Raw genomic sequence first — 24,071 nt, forward strand, 5'->3', positions numbered from 1 at the left:
TAGTGCAACATTGCAGAACATTTACCCCCTACTCGATATAGATTTTTCTAAATTTTAATAAAAAAAACTGCCTTGGAAAGACTTCAGTTACTCTACAGTGAACTGAAGTGATTTTCCAATTAAATCAGAGTAAAATATGGAGAGAAAAAAAAAGTGAGTGGATAAGAATGACCAGAGAATGATCACTGAAGGAGTAAAGTGCTAGTAACAACTGAGGGTTACATGCATCATCAGCTACCATCATCTTTAAACATCCTAAATAATGTACAAGGAAAAAGCATTACTACAGTAATGTACAAATTTAAAAAGCAATCTATTTGTTTTTTTTGAGCAGGGACAAAAAGTAAAACTAACTGAAATTCAACAAATAATTTCAGTTCAGCATAGTGAACAGTACATAAGTTAACAACAAGCTTATAAGTGGGTGACAAATACAAAAATGTCAATGAAAGTGTTGAAGATTCTTCATTACTTTGAAAGTAAATAGTGTTGTAATGCTAGAAATCATTCCATCTATATTTAACAGATGGTGAAATTGACTACTTAGCATTAGTAGAGGCATATGATGCAAGGAAGCAAGCTTATAAAAAAAAAAAAAAAAAAAAATATAGATATATATATACCTATATATATATCTATAGATTTTCCTACTCCTTTAGTTTTTCTTCTTACTATCTGCATGTTTCTCTTTGCGTTAATTTAATTTAATTATTTATTTTTACCTTATCCATCACATAGGGGGCACCACATATTATTTTGACGACTATTACATTATGTCCTAGATACGGTCAAATGTAGTATGTATTATATATTTAATCTTGTTTTAATCCTTAAATTACGTTCTCTGTCGGGTCAACGATGATTAATATATGCTTACATTTATATTTTACTTATATTTCTTACCTTTGATTCTAATATTTCAAAATTTTTCTTAATTAATTATCTTCATTCGATTTATTTATATTCGATTTATGTTCGGCCTATACTGGTTTATATTTGGTTTAGATTTAAATTACTTAGCATATATTGATCATAACAGAAACAGAGAACTTCTTGTCGTTTTTTGCCTTCATTCTGGGTGGTTGGCCCCAGTTGAAGTCATCTAGATTGTCGGTAAAAAGCGATAATAATAATTTTTTTTTTTTTTTTTTTTTTTTTGCGTTTTCTTAAGTCCTTGATGGTATTCTTATTATTGGATTGATTTACTTTTTCTAATGATATTCTATAGACATTGTGGGTGTATTGCATGATTGCTTGCAACTGCATTAACCCATAAATATTGTCTTTTGCTTTGCTTTATTTCTTGCTTTCCTTTTATCACTAATATAACTATTAATATATATATATCCCATTTCACCCATCTATTTTTGCCAAATGTTTGTCTAGTTCTGCTTTGAACTTATTTAAGTTGTTTACCTCCAATACAAGAGAAGGAAGTTTGTTCCAACTATCAACCACACACTGGCTAAAGCCAAATTTCTACACATCCATTCAACAATTATCTTTCCTCAATTTGAATTTATGTCCCCTCAGGTGAGTAATCTGAGAAAGAAGTAGAATCTCAATAGCATTCAGCTTGCTCAAACCATTCAAGGCCTTATAAAGTGGGACCAGGTGATCTAATTGAGGTGTCCCTTAATTAGATCACTTCGCAGTTGCCTCGTCTCCAAAAGCTGCAATTTGCAGAAATTAAGCCTTTCTTGCTAACATCAACCCTTTGTTCCACTCACCAATCTCATTACCCTTCTCAGTACTCGTTCCAACAGCTCTACATCTTTCCTAAAACGAGGCCTTCAGTCATACATAAAGTACTCAAAGTGTGGATTGACCGTTGCCTTATACAAGGGGACAATTACCCCTTTATCCCTGTTAGGAAAATTCCTGTATATCATTGACAAGACACCATGAGCTACTTTTGCAACCTGTCTGCACTGATCAGAAAACTACATATCTGACTGCACAATTAACCCCAGGTCCTTTTCATTCACCACTACCCTGATTCTCCACTACCCATATGCAGTACTTTACATTTATCAATGTTAAACTTCAGTTGCCACCTCTCAGCCCATCTGCTCAACTTTTTAAGATCCTGTTGCTGTAGTGTACTATCATTACTGCCATTAACAACCCTGCCAACCTTTGTATCATCTGCAAATTTGGACATTAAGCCTGATATACCTTCATCAATATCATTGATAAATACCAAAAACAACCCTGAGGGACTCCACTAATAACATCAGTCCACGAAGAGCAGTCTCCATTGGTAACCGCTCTCTGTCTTCTCCCACTCACCACTCACCTTTAATTCCATACTGCTCCAATTTGTACAGTAGTCTTCCATGTGCAATAGTATCAAAAACGTTCCTAAAATCCAAGTATATGATATCAAAATTATTTTTTGTATCCAGTTCCTTTGTGACCACATTGTAGTATCCAATCAAATTTGGATGACAAGACTTCCCCTTAACAAACCCATGCGGTGTCTGAACTATAACTACATTTTGCGTAGATGATCCTGCATCACTTCCTTAACCAGTGATTGCATTATTTTCCCTGGAACAGAAGTTAGACTAACAGGTGTGTAATTACTCGTGTCACCCTTTGATCCCCCTTTGTGCACATCTCAAGTCCATGGGGGCCTCCCAGAGTTCAAGGAAGCATTCATAATTATGTCTAAGGGTGTACTTACTTCCTTTGCTGCTTCCTTTAATATAACTGAATGGATTCCATCCATCCAAGGTGGCTTTCTTATATTCAATTTCAATCATTTCTCTTCCACTTTACTCTCAGTTATTACAGAATTATTTAATTCACTGTCAGAGTTTGATAAGCTTCAGGCCTCTACTTCCCTACAGACCTCCTCATGTGTAAATGTAGATGCAAAATACTCCTTCAGTTTTTCAGCAATCTCAGCAAGTTCATCAACAATCGAACCTTCAATATCAAGTTGACCAATTCATCCCCTTCTTTCTAGCGTTTTCATAAGTAGTCTTTACTGTTTTTCTTTGCAACCTTTGCCAAAGGTTTCTCGTAATCTAACTTCTTCTTCCCTAATATCCTTTGTGACTAAATTACTGATTATCTTATATCTACCATAGGCATGTGTTTCCTGATAATTTATATGTATCCCATCGATATTTCTTCTCTGCCACGAGTCTCATTAGGTCATCTGACATCAATTTAGGCCTAAACCTTGAACATAATTTCTTAGTTGGTATGAAAAGCCTAGTAACTTCCAAGATTAATTCCTTAAATGCTTCCCATTTAAAATGTACTATTGGCAACATCATCAGTTGGTCCCACTGTATAAAATTTAAAAAATCTCAGACCACTGTAGTCAACTTTACAAAAGCAAAAATCCTTCCCTTTACTCATGATGACAGTTATATCTTTAAGTAAATCTCACATCAGTGAGACACTGCCACCTAGTGGTATCTTTATCTGCACATTCTTAAAGCATGAAGAATCACTGCTGATAATAAGATCAAGAGTATTACTTCCTCTCATTGCCTAATGAACATTCTGCTGTAGAAAACAATCATTCAAAAAAGTCTTCCTAGTGTGTGAGTGACAAACCAACAAGTTCCAGTCTATATTTGGGAAGTTAAAATCTCCCATTATAAGACAATCTGATTTACTGGCCCACTCTATTTCCCCGTACAGTTGTTCATTGTACTCATCAGAGTCATTAGGCCTATAACAAACTCCTACTCTCAAACTTGTTTTTCCCAGTGCTTATTATGTCACACCAAACTGATTCAACACTGCACAGTCCCACCATGTCGGCACTTCCGTAGCCAAGTGGGCAGGAGCAGCAGTGCATAGCACACGCATCTTGATTAGACTGGGGTTCGAGCCTGTGACCACCAAATATGGAGAATGCGGAAAGGTCAGGGAATGACCACCGCATATCCCTGGAGCAATATGGCCTTAGATGCTAATGCTATTAAAAAAAAAACCCTCCATGTCAACTGGATGCACTTAGATTTTATTTGTTTAACTAACGCAGCACACCCCATCCTCCCCTTCTATCCTTTCTGTACACACTGCATTTCCCCAAATTCCAATTCTGTATTCCTTATCTCTGTGTGACACTATGTCTCTGATATTCGAACAACATCAGCCTTTGATGTCTTCACTAGCACCTCAATTTCATCAAATTTATTTGAATAAATTACTCTTAATTTATATACTCTTAGCTTTGGTATACATGCACCTATTCTTACTCTTAGTTACCCTAAGCACAACCGACCCATGTATTTACTTGACTCCTAGCAGCCCTTGAGATCCCCAGTACCTCACTTTCCAGGCTGCTGCTCATTCCACCCAACTCTGCCTCAATAGCATTGACAAATATTCTTGCATCCTTTCTATTTAAGTGTATCCAGTCCCTGTAGAAACAATCTCTAACATGGTCTGTTAACAAGCACAGACTACCTGAAAAAATTTCTACTCCATGAGCTATGCACAATCTCTCCAGAGCCAAATTGATTGACAAGGCTCTCATCATATACTCCCTCCTATCATGTCTGTACAGAATTGCAGACACTTTCAAATTTAACCCCAGTTTGCGAACTTTTTTTCAACATTGACATGTACTTTTTAATGAAGTCTGCAGATCTCCTACTCTTAATGTCATTAGTGCCAATGTGTACAACAATATCACTCTTTGTGCCCTTAAAAAGATGATATATGCTCTACAACATTGTCAACTTTTGTCTCTGGCAGACATACCCTGGTCTTATTCCACTTATCCTTTTTTGCACAATATATTTCCAGTCTCCCTGACAATAGAGTCACCGCCCAGCGCATTCTGCCCTGAAGGTCGCCACTGTGTTGCCTGATGATCAAGTGCACGCTCTGGCATTGATGTGGATAGCTGTCAGCTTGATAGGTCCCCCAATTTAAGTCCTTCAAGAGCATCCACCCTGTTCTTCAAGCTCTCATCAAAGTCCATAACAACATTGAGTTGGCGCCTAACTTCTTCACAATGCGTACATCAAGCACATATAACTTATAACAAATGAAAAAAAAAAAAACAGTACATACTGTTTTAGTCATCTGTTGAATATTAACCTGTTCATAGTTTCAGCTTACTTTTGAAAAGTGAATTCTTGCTATGTTCCTCCATTCACATGTAATCCATTCACAGTCTGTAAAATCGCAGAAGTAGGAATCTCACAAGGTGGTTCTCTCTCAGCTTTGCTATTCGCTGCAATATTCATTCCACTTATGGATAAAGTTCTAGCATTCTTGTCGTATGCTGATGATATTGTATGTTATTTGCCATGCAAATGCCAGGTTGTTGATCCACAAGAAAGACAAAACTTCTCAGAAACTTTAAACAACTACCTTAATACTTTCTGCCAAATTTTTTGCACTTTCAGTTAATCACCAGAAGTCAAGCTATCTCATCTTTTCGTCAAGTCTCATGACATCCGCTGATACCTTAAGTCTGGAATTAGCAGGAAAGGTTCTGACTCCCATAGACAGTGTCAAGTTCCTAGGGGTAATCCTAAACACAAATCTCACTTTTAAACAACAAATCCAAGACCAGCATTCCAAAGCCTTGCAAGCCTTCTGGGGAATGCAAATAGATTTATGCAGAACTCACAACAAACAAATAATCAGGAAATACCTCGAAACGTACTTCAGTACCGTGATCTCCTATGCTGTGGAAGTTTGGTCGGCCATACTTCTCACCAGGCTCAAGAAACTATGGGGTCTAGAATTCTGGGTGCTGAAGTGGGCCAACAGGTGGTCTCATCAGATCTATATGACATCCAAATCGGTACCATGCTCCAACCTGCAATACACAGAGCCCACGTGCGGAAAATAAAGGCTTTCCATCATCTATGTTCATCTAAGCATGATCATATGAACATCTGGAACATGATTGGTTGGCATTTGCAAGGAAGACACCTTCGCAGTATCCCTATTTGTTCTCAAGGCTACAGAGTTTCAATAGACACTTCCCAATTGTGACTTTGGACACTCTAAACTCACTCAACATCGACTCAGACCTATGGTTGATTGACAAGTCATATCAAGATGACACCTTGAGCTATCTTACTATATGTAAAGGACAGGTTTGCAAGTGCCGGCCCTAGTATGCCGATGTCATTTTATATTATGCTTAATCTCGAGTCTTTATTTTATTAAGATTAATTTCCCGTTCAGATATTTTGTCTTTAATGGTTACTTTGTACCATTGTGATTGGTCACTTGTAAGATTCCTCTGGTTATCTATGCAGGGAATCAGAAATGTATACCAGTTAATTTATTAAAGAATTTTATTATTATTATTTTTAATGGCAAAATTACAGTAATACCAAGTTAATGCATAAATGGCTGCTCAGGATAATGACAAAAATATTTCATTCCAGAAGTGTGGCACTATACAATATGACCTCAAATGATCTTTATTTACGTGTCATGGGGGTTTAATAGCGCATAAGCTGCTTTGGCTATAATGCACCTATTCAAAGGAAAACGCTAAAAAACAATAAAATGTAACCAATTTTTTTTGTTTAAAGAGATCTCTTAGAATTTATCATATAGTCCAATTTTTTTCAGAAAAGAGAAAAATTATTATTATTATTAGCCATATGGTGCAAGGAAGCCTGAGGCTTATGCTGCACCAGGCAAAAGAAAATTCGGAATTACCTTGAGAGAGAGAGAGAGAGAGAGAGAGAGAGAGAGAGAGAGAGAGAGAGAGAAGGGAAGGGAAGGGAATCATCAAGAAAGAGCAGAATGATGACATCTAGCTCAGGACTCTAGGTGTGCCAAGCCCATACTCACCAAATGTGAGCCCCTGCGGGTAAATTCGTTGATGTTTGCATCATCACCAAAAATATATATTGTAATGTCATTGGTTCTTGAAGATTTGTCAGGAAAAACAGAAAGGATGTTCTGTCCTGTTGAAAGTGAGGGCAGTCAATCAGAATGTGTTTCACTATTAAATGAGCTGAAAAGTTTGGACACTGAGGAGGATCTTCTTCTCCTATGAGTAGATGGAGGTGAGTCAGATATGTATGCCTGAATCATGCCTGTGCAAGTACCACTTCTTTTCTTCGCACTTTTTTTGCAGCTAGATCACCAAAGCTTTGGGTCCTGTTTCAACTGATAAAGTTTATTAATGGTTTGGGTCTGCCGTAGCTCTTTCCACTGTGCAAGACATGCTGTTTGTATGATGTAATTATAGACAGAGATTAAATCAAACGATGACGGACTTTTAGCAGTTTTGTCAGTGAGTTCATTCCCCTCTACCCCTGAATGCTCTGGGATCCAGGAAAAGATCTCTGATTATTGAAGATGCTCTTCAATTTGCAATAGGAGGCTTCTGATTTGATCTAGCACAGGGCGAACCTTGTAGGAAAAGTTTTGCATTGCTGAAATTGAGCTGAGAGAATCTGTGAATACTATGTATTTTAAAGATGGGTAGAGATTCAGGTTTTCTAAAGCTAATTTTATTGCATGAAGTTCTGCAGAGAAGTTTCTATACTCAGGTGGAAGGGCAGCTGAAATGACAGTAGAGGGAAATACCACAGCTGCTCTAATGACTGAATGTGATTTGGAGCCATCATTATATATTGGAAAAAATCAGCATATTTCTGAATGTGGCTTGCATAGAGTTGTTTCACATTCAGTGTCAGTAGATGATTCTTTCCCCATGATTGAAGATACGTATCACAGTTTAGTTGAGGAGGGGGAGTCCAAAGTGGTTGAGAGTAATTCATTAATTGTTGCCTGTTGAAAATAGGAAAATTCCAACTCTGTGTTAATCCAAGAAGGCATATGCCTGCTGGTCTCATTTTACTAGATTTATTTCTATGGAGATTTTGCAGTGGTCGGTTAAAGAGGTATGGCTCAATAGGATACAGACAGCAATCTTGTATTTTGGCTGCATATTTAAGTAGTAGTATCTTCCTGCAGAGGTAATAAGGGACTCATGAGCTTCAATATATAGACTATGGGATGGAGCACCTGAAAGCACCAAATGCAATCCACAATGCACTGTGTTGCATAGGATCCAGCCAGTGCAGTGTACTCTTTCAGGCAGAATCATAGATGGGAGCACCATAATCCAAATGGGATCTGATCAGTGCTCTATATAAGAGCACCAAAGATGTATGTGCTCCCCAAGACAGGGCAGATAAAGCTCTTTGCTGGATGAAGTTCCTAATCAATATATGCAGGTTGTCTCATAGACCAAGAGCATGAAGATCACTGAGAATGCCATCAGACCAGGTAGTATCAAATGCCTTCGGTATATCTATGGAAACCATAACAAGATGTTCATTTTTTACAAAGGCATTGAGAATTGCAGACTCAGCTTTGATCATGAGATCTAAGGAGGATCCATTCTGGCGAAAGCCATGCTGATTATTACACATTTGATGTTCCATTTCAATGATCCAAACAAGTAGATTACGTATCATTTTTTCAAGTAATTTACGAAGGCAACTGGGGAGGGAGATTGGTCTGTAACTATAACGATTGGTAAGATTTTTTTCGGGTTTCAAGATGATGGGGATGATCTGCAAGTGAGTGCATTATTATGTGAAATGCAGGAAAATCTGTAGCTGAAGAATTGGTTTTAAACCTTTTGAGTTGTGACGTGTCACGTTCGGTTTCTGGGCTTGGCTGACGAATTGTCGCTGTAAAGGCAGATGCACATTATGATCGATATTTGCTCCTTTGGCCCTTGGCAGATTAACTGTTCTGCAAACGTTTTCGGCCCTGCCATGGGGAGGCAGGGGCAGTGCCTGGTGGGACCAAGAGGCGTTAGTAGTAAAACTATGAGAAATAAAGAAAGGTGGATTTTCTTTCTTGCTCTGTACAAGTACTTTTGTTATAAGAGCTGTTATTAAATATTAAGTAAAAGAACTATAAATTGCTTTTAGGGAATCACACAAAAAGAACAGAGAATTCACTTAGTCACAATCGCTTGGCACCTGGGGCATCTATATTTATGATTCTACAGGAAAAGTGTTACTGACTGAATTTGGCAGAGAAGGAAGCCTAATTCTGGAAAGCACATGGACCAAGGAGGAAAACAATTTGCATGCAACATACTTATCATGGTTTACTTGCAAGTATCTAACTACTGCTTTGCCTTCTGGGCTTACTAACTCATTCTGTTGCAACATATGATTTACTTGTGGATGATGTCTAAATAGAAGTTTTTGAAAACTGCATTTAGAATATTTAGCTCCAATTGTATTTGGCAGGGAAGGAAGTATTTCCATTATAAATACCTTTACTGGCTGAGCTATACACTTTTAAAAGACAAAATAGAATTTCGTCTTTTATTACACCTGACTTTATGGCAAAATAGAATTTTGTTTTATATATATATATATATATATATATATATAAAACTTTTGCCACAGTAAAAATCACATTGCTTTTTAAAATCTCTATGGTATAATAACCAGGGAGAGGGAAAAAAATATTTTATATATGCAGTGCATTACTTTTTAGCCAAACATACTATGCTTGTTGACAGTGCACTGATTTTCCAGTTCTTCAGCTATAATATACAGTATATGGATGGCAATTTGGCCATGAAAGCCCATGCACCAAAAAAAAATCAACTCCAACGACAGTAATATGGATAGCCTCTGTGAAAAAAATAAATAATTGTTGGATTTCTATTGGTCTGTTTTTAATCAAATATGGAAAGACTTTACAAATCATTCTAAAAGAGTGAAATATGAAATTTCAAAAATCCATTAACTAGGAGTTATTTGTAAAATAATAAGAGAAGTTTACCTCAAAATAGAACGTAGAACACATCTGTATGATATTCTCCAGAATTTAAAACGAAAATCTTACATTAAAGTAACAAATAATTAAAAATCAATTTTAACACAATTAAAAATAAGAAAATTAATTAAAAGAATTTAACAAATAAATTGCAAAACGATTTTCGTTCCTGAAGCTGCCAACGCTTTTCGACTGTATGTCGTGATCACAAGCATGAAACTTAAATAGGGATTATTTGTCTCTGCACATGTGCTTAAAAGCCCACGAATTGGAGACAAGATATGGCTGGCAAACACTAAGAGAATTGTTATTATTGTTATTGTTATTTGGTTTTTTTAGGAGCATTAGCAACTAAGGCCATATTGCTTCGGGAATATGCGGTGGTCATTCCCTGACCTTTCAGCATCTATTTGGTGGTGACGGGCTCTAACCCCGGTCTAATCAAGAAGCGTGTGCTACGCACTGCTGCTCCTTCCCACCTGGCTATGGAATCGCCATTAACAGAATTCTCATGTAATTTAATTTCTACGGTTTCTTCAATTAATAGTCACGTATAATTACATTGGACACTAAGTATTTTGGCCTCGTTAAATAAAAAAGTGTTTTTTGTTAACGGTGTGAAAGGTTAATTCTGACACTGCTGAATGAGAAGCACGAACTGAGGCTGCATGTTGATTAACACGAATATTCAGAGGAAAATGCATCGAACCTTGGTAAGACGAGTAGCAATCACCGCAAGAAATGTATACCAAGTCATTAATTTGTGCTGTGAACAAGGAAAGGACTGAGCGATTGTTAAGCATAGTGTGTAATTTCCGTATTGGGAGAGCCACAATTTTAAATTCGGTATCTTAAAAGAATATGTTAAGCTGTTTGTGCTAATATAAAAGTAATATCATATTTTTTTGATGTTACTATTGATGGTTGGTGTAGTATTTTGTATTCTATCCTTAGCATGTACCCTAATTCAGTTTATTGTAGCAAGGGGATAACCTCCATTTAAGAATCTGCTGGTTAATATTTGTATTTCTGAGACCAAAGCAGATTCCGTCGTTGAATATTTATAGGCATTTAGAAATTGATTAAAGATAATCGATCTTTTGTAGGTGAACAGGTGATAGCTGTTATAATGTAGAAGCATACTGGTGTTTGTAGGTTTTCGATAGATGTTAAATTGGATTTTATTCGAGTCCCGAGTAAGCGTGAAATTTAGAAAATTTAACAACTTTGTATCCGTATCTTCCTCCTCCAATGTAAATTGAGTGTAGAATGAATATTATTAAACGAATGTAAAATGTCTTGGATAGTACTACTATCAGTAATAACTAGAACATCGTCTAAATACCTCCCACAGTATGTAATATGGGGTTGAAAAGGCATCAAACGTATATGCTCAATCATTGAGAGATAGATCTCCGATATTAAGCCGCTCAAGCTCAATCCCACTGGCAAACCAAAAATTTGTTTGTACACTTTGTCACGAAAGGTGATATAGTTGGCCTCAACTAACAGTTTAATTAAGTGAAAAATTTCTTTAATAGGAAGCTTCGTATAATTAATGGGTATCGAGTTATTATTTAACATATCCTAAATAATATCTAATGTGTATTCAATGTTCACATTCGTATATAATGAGGTAACATCTAGTGAGAATAAATTGTCATTGTCGCCAAGTCTACAGCCCTTAAGGTCATTAAATAATGTATCGTAGTTTTTAATCCCAAATTATATCACCTGTCTAAAGGGTTTTATAATGCTATGGCCAAAGATGAAAAGGAAAGGTGTGGTAAAAGATGAAAAAGGAAAGGAAAATCGTTTTTCAATTTTTTTTTGTTAAAGTCTTTTAATTAATTTTCTTAAAATTGATTTTTAATTGTGTTAAATTGATTTTTAATTATTTGTTTCTCTAACGTAAGATTTTCGATTTTTTTCATTTTTAATTTCTGGAGAGTATCGTATGGAGGTGTTCTACGTACTATATTGAGGTAAACTTCTCTTATTATCGTACAAATATTGATATCAACGTAGGACGTAATGAGCATTACAGCTCTGGTTCATACTAACTAGGAGTTATTAGATACGAATGGACAGACAAATAAATAATATTTGTTAGATTTCTATTTGTCCAATTTTAATGATATTTGGAAGATTTGACAAAGCTTTCAACATTTAAGTGGATTACCTAAGGATGAAAAAAAAAAAAAAAAAAAGAAGGAAATATTAACTGCCAAATAGAAAATACTGACAATAATGATCAATATAAATAATAATTTCTATTGGTCCAAATTTAATAAAATTTGGGATGGTTCTATAATCTTTTTAATAGGACCAAACTAAAATTTTCTGAAAATCCATCCATTAGGAGTTGAGTTCATTATCATCAGCCATTTTCAATCCGCTGCAGGATGACGGCCTCTCCAGCAACTTTCCAGTTCCTTCTATTTCGTGCAATGGCCATCCAATTACTACTCACAAACTCGTGAATTTCATCTGTCCGACTCTATTGTTGTCGTCCAGGTTTTCTTCTAGCTTCTCTTGGGTACCATTCTGTTATTTTCTTAGTCTATCTGTGATCATATCTTCGAGCTATGTGTCCTGCCCAAGACCATTTTAGTTCTTTAGTTTTGATAAGAATGCCCTTTACTTGAGTTTGCTACCTAATCCATGTTTTTCTCTTCTTATCTAACAGTGATTCCCAATGTAATTCATTCCATTCTTCGCTGTGTAGTTCTTAGCTTCTCTTCCATTCTTTTGGTGAGTGCCCAAGTTTCACTTCCATAAGTCATGGTGGGGAGTATACATTGGTTCATTATTTTACGTTTCAGACAAACTGGGATATTGCTCTTCAGTATGTGACTATATTTCCTGAATGCTATCCATCCAAAATTTATTATTCTTTTGACTTCCAGCCATTTATCATTATTACAGTTAATAACTTGTCCCAGATAACTATATGACTCCACCTTTTCAATTACTGCTCCTTCAATCATTATATCCCTTTTCTATGTCATACTTGTTCATCATTACTTTTGTTTTAGCCATATTCATCTTTAGTCCAAAATCCTTACTAACTCTGCATAACTGATTAAGATTTTCCTCTAATTCTTTGACGCTACTGGCTTAAGACCACAATGTCATCTGCAAATCGTAAATGGTTTAGGTACTCTCCGTTCACATTGACTCCTTTCTGTGACCAGTCTAATCTTCCGAAAGCTTCCTCAAGGGCAGCAGTAAACAGCTTCGGAGATATTGTGTCTGCTTGTCGAACTCCTTTCTCGATTTTAAATTTCCTACTCTCTTTGTCTAGTCTAATAGAGGAGGTAGCACTCTCATATTTTTTCTTCAAAATCATAATATATGGGGTATCAATGCCTTGTATTTCCAGTGCCCGAAACATTGCCTTATGCTGTATGGAGTCAAATGCCTTTTCATAATCCACAAATGCCAGGCATATGGTGTTTTATATTCATTTGCATTCTCCATTAGCTGATATTACGTGAAGGTGATCCATAGTTGAGAATCCTGTACTAAAGCCAGCTTGCTCTTTCGGTTGATTCTCATCAAGTATTCTTTCTAATCTGTTAGTAATGACCCTTGTGAACAACTAGTAGATGTGGGATAACAAGCTAATTGGTCTCTAATTTCCAATTTCTGATTTATCTCCTTTCTTATGCAGCAAAACTATGATTGCATTATTCCACTGCTTAGGCGTCACACCTTTTCTAATGCACTTTGTGAAGAGCCTTGCCAGTTTTTGTGTTATGTCTCTTCCTCCCAATTTTAACAACTCTACAGTAACTTCATCTTCCCCCAGGGCTTTCTGATTCTTCATTTTCTTCAATACATGTTCTACCTCATCAGGAAGAATATCGGGTATGTCGTATGTGTTGCTACTTTGCAATCCATCTTCCCCACTGCTGGCATCATTCCCTTGCTCCTTGTATAATTCTCTATAGTAGTCTTCTGCTATTTGAATTATGCCTTCTCTGCTGTTTATAAGTATATCATCGCTATTCTTCAGTTTCAGTATCATTTGTCTTTCTGTATTACTGATCATGGCTTCTGATTTAAATCCTTTGTTTTCCCTTAATGCTTGTTCTACTTTTCTTGTGTTAAAGGTTCTTATGTCCTCTCTGAGTCTGTTTCTAATGGCTTTGCATAACTCAGTATACTCAATTTTCTCCCTGTCAGTGTTTTTCTTGCTCTTTATTTGACGTCTTCGGTTCATAATGACAAGTGTTTCTTGACTAATTTTTTCTTCTTTAGATTTCTTTTCCCCTAGAAATCCAAAGAAGAAAAAATTAGTCAAGAGTTGAGTTATTAGTCATGGAGTTGAGTTATTACATGCAAACAGACATGGTGAAACCAATAGGTGCATTATGATAATATACCAATACACCTTAAAAAAAAAAAAAGCTTCATATCTATTCGACTATCTACTTCCACAACACTGGGTAAAACTTTATTAAACAAGGATTTGGCTCAATTAATCCTTTTAAACCTTTAAATAATCAATTAGGTCACCATGCAGACAGGAGTGGATTAAGAGACTCATGGGTACCATGCACCATAAATATCAAAGAAAATGTAAGGCAATTAAGTATTTAACTTATCAATGTATTTTGGTAAAACATACTTACAAACCCAATATTTAAAAATGGTAAAAGTATAAGCAATATTTTCTTTTTTTAGTAAAAAATTCATCTCCCACAATTAGCACAGTGGGATCGCTGTCCTTACAAAACATGTAGAAAGGCCTGAGTTTAAATCCAAGCAAGACAGGAGGTATTTTTATCTCTCCGTAATTTGTGAATAAATTTCTAGATCCAGCAAACAAGCAAACCGATTGAATATATGCATTTACAGACACAATATACTGATGCCTCAGGTGCTTCCGTAGACAGGTATGCAGGAGCGGCATTGCATAGTACACGCTTCTTGATTAGACCAGGGTTCAAGCCCGTGACCACCAAATACAGAGGATGTGGAAAGGTCAGGGAATGACCACCGCATATCCCCAGAGCAATATGGCCTTAGTTACTAACGGCTCCTGAAAACCAAACAACAACAACAACAACAACTGATGACTCGTGGTCTTAGTTGCATTTGCACCTAACACACAAGCACAAGTAAAAACAATTCACAAGAAATTGCGAATTTCTTGTGAATTTGTAGGTTTGAAGATGCTATAGCTCTTGAACCAGATATCCAATCAAGATGATTTATGCCCATCTGAAACCTTTTCATGACCGAAAAGAAACACATTTTTGAATTTCAAGATCATGATTTTGCCTCGCTAATTTTGAATTCTTGGTGGCCAAAATTCTCTCTGTGAATAGCATAAACTGTAAAGAGAATTTAGAAACAAAGCTTGATCGTTTGGATGAAATTGGATGAAGTGTTGAATGCTATGCATCCAACACTTCATCCAATCAGCACAGTGCATCCTGAACATTCATTACCTGGAGGTCGAATGGGTTGTGGTCGCAATGTTCCAGTGAAATGATCACCAGATCTGAATCTGGTTGATCTTTAACTCAGAGACTGAAGTCAATACTCATCATGAACTTTGACAGGATGTTACTAGAAATATGCCACATATTCTGGAGGTAATGGCATGCAGGAGCATGTATGACTGCAAAATATGGTCACATTCAGTATTTAACATGAATAATAATGATAATTACATTATCACACAAAAGGATTTTTTGCCAAGACCCAACACCATTGTTTTACAAATTAAATGTAGAAGCAGTACTCTGTAAATAAACATGCATTTCATGTTTTTTAATAAATTTTATTAAAAAACATGAAATGCCTTTCAAAATGAAACGGATTCATAAAAATTTTATTTTTCTGAATCCATGTTGATATGCTGTGTGTGTGTGTGTGTGTTTTATATGATTTACCATATTCAAATTTAATCATTCTGAATCCATTTATCTGATACCGGAAGAGACATCGTGAAAATTTTAATACTTTTTCTTCAAAACTAACATTTTTGAAGAAAATATTTTTATTTTTTATTTTATAAAAACAAATATTTTTTCTATTTTTTTTTTGTTGTCAAGAACCCACTCTAAAATTTAATATGCAATTCTGAATCACTCCTTATAAGTGCTATATAATGATACTTTTCACATTTTAACATGTAATGGCACTACAGTCAGTCCTCGTATAACATGTGTTTACACTACATGAATTCGATCATACACGATTTATAAATAGGGGAACGATATCTTATATAACACGAACCGAATTCGGTTATGCACGATTCGCCTTTGTGTTTACAAGAAATGGCAGTTGAACGCAGAATCACCCCAACCAAACGCTGCTGTTGTTGTGGGGTTTCATGGCGCATAAGCAACTTTGGCTATAATGCGCCTATTCATTTATATTAAAGGAAAAGGGAAAGAATCATACTGTCTGAAATGTCCTTAATCAGACCAACCGAACGCAACACGATAGGAATGAAGAGAAGAGAAGATCCTGAAAATGTATTTATGTGTTTTATATCAGTGAAGGGGAAACACATTTCACCATAATAACGTAAAAACCAACACAATTCCAGCTATCGGTATAATCGCAAATGCAATTAGATCAAGTTTACTCCCAGTTTATAACAGATTCCACTGGCAGAAATGCAACTGGAAATTGTTTTTATTGTTTTATGGTAGTAACCCCTAGAAATGTGCTTTAGTAAAATGTGAAGTGTTAATAGTGTATCTCTGCCTTTACGGTGTTGTTTATTCAGTTGCTACATGCGCGCAGCTTTGTTTACGTGTATCAAGCGTGCCTGCTCATTTTGTAATTGTGCATTTATTCCCTAAAAATTAGTAAAATAATTAAAAGGTGTGAAAAGGAAGTGTCCTGGTGAAGACACTTCCACAGATTCAGAGAGAAAACGAAAAGCGATATTGATAAATAGAGGCCGACTGGGTCAAAAATTCTTACCCGGAAAAATTTGTAGTGGCCTCATACTAGCGTTTATGGCCAAAATCACATCGGCCTCCGGCCCACCGGGGTTTCCCCAGTAAGGCTTATGGCCAGTCCGCCTCTGTTGATTGAGAAAAAAATATGAAATTGTGAAATGCTTTGAGCAAAATGAAAGACCACGTGATATTGTACGTGCTACAGACCTAAATGAGGCAACGCTGAGAATTACAAAGAATGCAGAGAAAATAAAAACAACTTTGATAGCAGGAACAACTCAAAGTGTAATTAAAATCCATTAGATTAAGACAAAGAATTGGAAGAGATGGAACAGCTGTCATCTGTTTGGATAGAAAATCAAACAAAAAACAAGTTTGCTTACGATAGAAGCAAAAGCATTAGCAATATGTTATTATGTAATAGTCGTAATAAAATACTTACGAATTCTATTACGATTATTTATTGTGTTTGGCAATGTTTTGGTTTGTGTGTTCAATCTTGGGTGGCCGGCACCTAACCCTATTTTTCCCATGGGGCCTGTTGTTTATATTGCACGAGGGTTTCTAGGAACACAACTATCGTGCTATACGAGGACTGACTGTATTTGCTGCTGCAACTTTATTAAATACTCCATCTACACCTATATATTGGACCATTTTAGCTTAAATAATAAACACTGTAAGGTAGGTTTGAAAGTGTTTTCTGTCAGAGTTTTCTTAAATAATTCATCATCAATTTCTAAAATAATTTCTCTCTCCTTCTACATTAGAGACAGGTAAACATAAATACATGCAATCTCAATATTTGGAAATAGTTGTCTTTCTTTGAGATTAGCAAACAATGTGATAAAATCAAATTTATCAACATGAAAAAATATATCACAGAACAAATTAAATTGCATTAATTCTTTTCTTAAGCAATTTTCATCCATATTTTTCTCACAAATCTCAAATTTAATGAAGCTTTAAACTTCAAACTAATGGAGCCTGTTTATCCCACATCCATGTGAACACATCAATTAATATATTATAATTTTCACTTTGTTCTTTGAAACACCTACTAAAATTATCTAAAATTTTATTTAAAGTGTATTTTACTTGGTAAGCAGAATACACATTTCCTGAAAAATTTACATAACTTTCAATGAATTTATATTAAATAAGGACCTTCTTTCTTGTGTATTTTCTCCTTTCGCCTGCAAATACTGGTTCAAAGGATATATGCTGTCAATAATGCATGTAAATGTCTTTAGTATACCTGCTAGACACATATTCAGCAACACTCAATAATGAAGCATAATAATGAAGTGAATTAGGTACCATTCTCCACAGGTTGTTGTTGTTATTTGGTTTTTAGGAGCATTAACAACTAAGGCCATATTGCTCCCAGGATATGCGGTGGTCATTTCCTGACCTTTCCGCCTCCTCCGTATTTGGTGGGCACATGCTTGAACCCCGGTCTAATCAAGAAGCGTGTGCTATGCACTGCTGCTCCTGCCCACCTGGCTACGGAGGTGCCCATTCTCCACAGGTACCAACAGAACATAACACTACACAACAAACCACTCCCCACACACTTTTTAAATCTCTGGCCTCCACAGTTCTGTGTCACTTACAAAGAATACAATGCAGAGAAGGGGGAAACCCCTGGTGCCATCAGACAACTAACACACTTTATACTTTAGTTCAGTAATAGAGCAGAGATGGGGGAAACCCCTGGTGCCGTTACACAACTAATACACAAAACAGTTCTGTAATAGAAGTCCTCACTGTAAATGAAGTGGAGACCTCCATATAAAGGACTCCACAAGAAGTGGACACTCCTGTTTATCTTGAAGCTTCCATATAAAGACTCAATCAGTTGATGTACGAAAAGACACAAGTGTAATTTGAAGAGCAAGTTAGTTAGTTAGTTATTTGGTTTTTAGGAACATTAGCAACTAAGGCCATATTGCTCCGGGATATGCAGTGGTCATTCCCTGACCTTTCAGTATCCTCCGTATTTGGTGGTGACAGGCTCGAACCCCAGTCTAATCAAAAAGCATGTGCTATGCACTGCTGCTCCTTCCCACCTGGCTACGAAGGCGCCGTACAGTATCAAGCTACTTCAGTATGCTTTGGCTGGGTGAGGCACAGACAGGAGAACCATAGTCCAAACAACACAGCATAAGAGACCAGTAGAGATGTAATGATCTGCACCTCATGACATTGCAGAAATTACCTAGAAGCGATTTAATTTTTAAGACACTTTGCAATTATGTAAACATGTTTGATATGTTAAAACAATTTAATATTTCATGAAGTATCAGAACAAGAAATCTAATGCTGTGCTGGAAAGTGACTTGATGGGAATATATTTGAAGATAGGGCTCAGGATGTAAAGTATGCTTGCAGCAAAAATGTACTGCAGTGTTATGTATTTCTTTCTTAGAAAGTTAATAACCATTATTTCTGGCACAACAGATTATACTGTTTATGATTTCTTGTAGCGTATTTTAATAAAACACAATTTTAGAATTACTGGAGATGAAAAGTCATCTGCAAAAAAGATAAGTATCAACTGTGTCAGGTATATGTTTAGTAATGGAAGTGATCCTGACAGAGAAGAGTGTGGCACTCAATGTAGAGCAGTGAGGAGCTACTTCTTCTTGTACATATGTATAGGAGAGAGCAGAATGGAAATGTACCCGAAATGATCTGTTTGTCAAAGGTCTGGATAAAGTTCAAGAAATTATATTGAAGACCAAATTCATTGTAGACTTTGAGGAATCACATAATGCTACAATGCATCAATATCTTTTTTCAATGTCTAGACATATTAGCATTAGTAGAGACATATGATGCAAGAAAGCAAGCTTATGCAGCATCATCCAAAAAAAAAAAAAAAAAAAACGCTCCTATTTCACCACACCACTCGTTTCAAATACCTGTCCAGCTCAGCCTTAAATTTATTTAGGCTATCAACCTCCACAACAAAAGATGGAAGTCTGTTACACCAACCAACCACCCGCTGGCTAACGGCAAATCTCCGCACATCTGTCTTCCTTCAATTTGAATTTATGCCCTTTCAGGTGATTATTCTGAGAAAGAGGAGAAGTCCCATCAGCAATGAGCATGCTCAAACCATTCAAGGCTTTATACACCTCAATCAGATCACCTCACAGATACCCGGCACCTCCGTAGCCAGGTGAGTAGGGGCAGCTGTGCGTAGCGCACACTTATTGATTACACCGGAGTTCAAACCCGTGACCACCAAATACAGAGGATGCAGAAAGGTCAGGGAATGACCACCGCATATCCCTGGAGCAATATGGCCTTAGTTGCTAATGCTCCTAAAAACCAAATAGTAACAACAACCTTGCAGGGGCCTATTCTCCAAACACTGTAATCTGCAAAACTTAAGCATTTCTTCGTAAGAGCAACACTTTGTTCCATTCACTAATCTTGTTGCCCTTCTCTGTACCCGTTCCAACAGCTCTACATCCTTCTTAAAATGAGGCCTCCACACCTGTATACTGTACTCCAGGTGTGGCCTGACCATTGCCTTATACAAGGGGATAATCACCTCCTTATCCCTGCTAGAACAATTCCTGTATTTCATTGATGAGACACCATGAGAGCTACTCTTGCAGACCGTCTGCACTTTTCAGAAAACTTCATTATCTGCCTGCACAATTACCCTCAGTACCTTTTCTTTCTCTACCACTGTCAGTGTAGTACCACAGAGTTGATACATTATTCTGCGGTTACTGTTGCCCATATGTAGTACTTTACATTCATCAATGTTAAACTTCATTTGACACCTCTCAGCCCATCTGCTCAACTTTTCTAGATCCTGTTGCAGCAGTATACTGTCATTAGTGTCCTCAACAACCCTGCCCACCTTCATATTATCTGCAAACTTGGACATTACGCTTGATATACCATCATCCATATCATTTATAAATACAGAAAACAATAATGGGCCCAACACTGAACTCTGAGGGACTCCAATAATAGCACTAGTCCATGTAGAGCAGTGTCCATTTATTACACAATCTGCTATGTCCCACTCAACCATCCCTTTATCCATAGCAGCAATTTGCCTCCAATTCCACACTGCTCCAATTTGTTCAGGAGTCTTCCAGGTGCAACAGTATCAAAAGCCTTTCTAAGACGAATATATGATATCAAAGTTATTCCATGCAACCAGTTCCTTTGTGACCACATCATAGTATCCAATCAAATTGGTCAGACAAGACTTCCCCTTAACAAAACTATGCTGTGTCCGAGCTATAACTGAAGTCTTGTTTAGATGATCATGCAGTGCTTCTTTAACCAGTGCCACCATTAATTTTCCTGGAACAGAAGTTAAACTAACAGGTCTGTAATTACCTGTGTCTCCCTTTGATCCTCCTTTGTGGATTGGGGTCACATTTTCACATCTGCAGTCTATCGGTACCTCCCCTGAGTCCAAAGAAGCTCTCATAATTATGGCTAAGGGTTTGCTTACTTCCTTTGCTGCCTCCTTTAATATAATTGGATAGATCCCATGCACTCCAGTGCCTTTTTTATGTTTATCTTCAATAATTTGTCCTCCCACTTTCCTCTCATTTATTACAAAATCATCTAGCTCACTACCAGAATTTAATTCACCTCTGGCATTCCCCTCCCTGAAAAACTCCTCATGTGCGAATGCAGATGCAAAATACTCAATTTGTTACCCACCTGAGCAGGATCATCAACAGTTGAACCATCAATATCCAGTGGACCAATCTGATTCATCCCCTTCCTTCTAGAGTTTACATAAGTAAAGAACTCTTTGCTGTTTTTCTTTACATCCTTTTCCAAAGATTTCTCATAATCTACCTTCGCCTGCCTAATCTCCTTTGTAACTTGGTTACAGACCAGCTTATATCTATCATAGTCTTCTGTGTCACCTGTTAATTTATGTATCCCATGCATTTTTTTTCTCTGCCATATGTCTAATTAGTTCATCTAACATCCATTTAGGCCTAAACCTTGAACAATATTTCTTGGATGTATGAAAAGCCTAGTAGCTTCCAAGATTAATTCTTTGAATGCTTCTTATTTTGAATTTGCTGTTAGTAACATCATCAGTTCATCCCACCGTATAGAATTTAAATACTGTCTCAAACCACCGTAGTCACCTTTACGAAAACAAAAACCCTTCCCTTTACTCCTGATGGTAGTTACTTCTTTGAGTAAATCCTACTTCAGCACACTGTGATTATTATTATTATTGTTAACAGCTACAAAACAGCAAACAAACATGCCTAAGGGTGCAGCTACAAAGCATTATTACACAGCTTCAAAGCAGAAGCTTGGAGTATACATTTCCCAAAGTAAAGAGAAAAGTAAATGTACATAAGAAGACTAGTGAATTGAAATGTACAGATAAAATAAAAATAAATAAATGAAAGTAGGACTCATCCGTCCTATTTAAGTGAACAGGTAGGAGTAAGGCAGAGCAATGGTATTTCTTGACACACATTACACAATCAGAGTCTCAGAACTTGCAAGAAGAGTCCATTTTAAGTCTGGTAACGGATGAGGTTAGCAATTTCAGTTGCCTCGAATTGTCCGGCGGTGTCAAATATCTCCATATTTGCTTTGTTCATTGATCTTGCAGTCCTGTTGTAGAAGTTGTAGTATCCATAATTTGTTCTTGCATAGGATGGTTTCTTAACGCTCTTGTCAGTGCGTTGAAATTTATTTGTGACACAAGATGAGGGCAATTCAGGGTACCATTTAACAGCTGGTTAAGAAGGAGTAAGTCAGCTTTATCTCTTCTTTTTCTTGGATGCCACTGCCACTTAGTGGTTCCTTTATCTGCAGATTCTTAATGCATGAAGAATCGCTACTGATAATCATATCAAAAGTATTACTCTCTCTAGTTGTCTCCCCAACATGCTGCTGTAGAAAACAATCATCCAATAAATCCACAAAAGCCTTGCTAGTGTGTTAGTGACCAACCGACATATTCCAGTCAATCTCTGGGAAATTAAAATCCCCCATTATAAAACACACTGATTTACTGGCCCACTCTATTTCCCTGTACAATTTCTTATTATACTCATCAGAATCATTAGGCCTATAACACACTCCTACTCTGAATTTTGATTTCCCAATGCTTATGTGACTCGACACTGCACTGTTCAGCGATGTCAACTGGCTTCACTTCCTTGGATTTTATTTGTTTCTTAACTAACAGCATAACCCCATCCTTCCTTCCTATCCTGTCTATCCTTTCTGTACACATTGTACTCCCCAAATTCCAGTTTGGTTTTTTTTTTTTTTTTTTTAGGAGCATTAGCAACTAAGGCCATATTGCTCCGGGGATATGCGATAGTCGTTCCCTGACCTTTCTGCATCCTCCGTATTTGGTGGTCATGGGCTCGAACCCCGATCTAATCAGGAAGCGTGTGATACGCACTGCTACTCCTGTCCACCTGGTTACAGAGGCGCCCCAAATTCCAGTTCTGCATTCCTTATATCTGTGTGACACCACGTCTCTGATATCCCAACAATATCTGCCTTTGATGTTTTGAACAATACTTCAAATTCATCAAATTTATTAAACAAACTCCTAGCATTGGTGTATACGGAAGTATACATGCACCTGTTCCTATTCTTAGCTACCCTAACACAACCCATGTGTTTACTTGTACCGCAATTACTCCCAGCAGGCTCTGAAATACCCTGGATCTTGTTTTCCAGGCTGCTGCTCATTCCAATAGAAGCAGTGCAAGAATCAATATCATGACTAAGTGTTCATTCCTGAGAAAGGCAACTTGAATATTTGATCATAAGATCAAGAACTGACCTAATCTTTTGGACTTAATATATTTCCAGTCTCCAGAAGCAATGTTAATCTGCCATTGATTTTTTTTTCCCAGTGTTTTCCCTAAACAACTAGTTAGGAATAAACAGGAGATGCACACTGTGATCTTAATCTCACCTGCTTTGGGAGGGCTAACACATAGGAATGGCAACAGGGAAGGTTAAAACATGAATGGCACAGAATGGTACAGAGGACCCTGCTGATGACTGTTGTGTAACAGAGTCTACTGCAAAGTCATTTGTGTGGGATGAGATAATGGATATATCTAGGATAATAATACTCTAAAAAATTTTTGTTATATAGGTATAGGACCAGGAATACTATTTTTTGACTGTGTAAGCACAATGCATAATTCAGCTAATTTTTCCAAAACAACGATTATATGGAAGTTGGCGATGGTTGTTATTTTAATTTTATTCCAAACTCAGGGAATGTCTGTTGATCTGTTCATAGTGGTAACATTACAAACCCTTGCTTTCTTGAACTGCATGAAATTAGTAGTGGTTTTATGTTTGAAAAATATA

General features: G+C 36.7%; 1 protein-coding gene across 1 annotated transcript in view; it reads right to left on the bottom strand.

Moving 5' to 3' along the window:
* The window catches only part of LOC150086960 (KICSTOR complex protein SZT2-like), a 1,378,951-nt gene that overhangs the window by 512,197 nt on the left and 842,683 nt on the right, over positions 1–24,071 (bottom strand). The gene's annotated exons all lie outside the window — the stretch shown is intronic.

The sequence above is a fragment of the Mastigoproctus giganteus genome, chromosome 4, assembly GCF_048544385.1.
Source record: "Mastigoproctus giganteus isolate SK-2022 chromosome 4, ASM4854438v1, whole genome shotgun sequence".
Lineage (NCBI taxonomy): Eukaryota > Metazoa > Arthropoda > Arachnida > Uropygi > Thelyphonidae > Mastigoproctus > Mastigoproctus giganteus.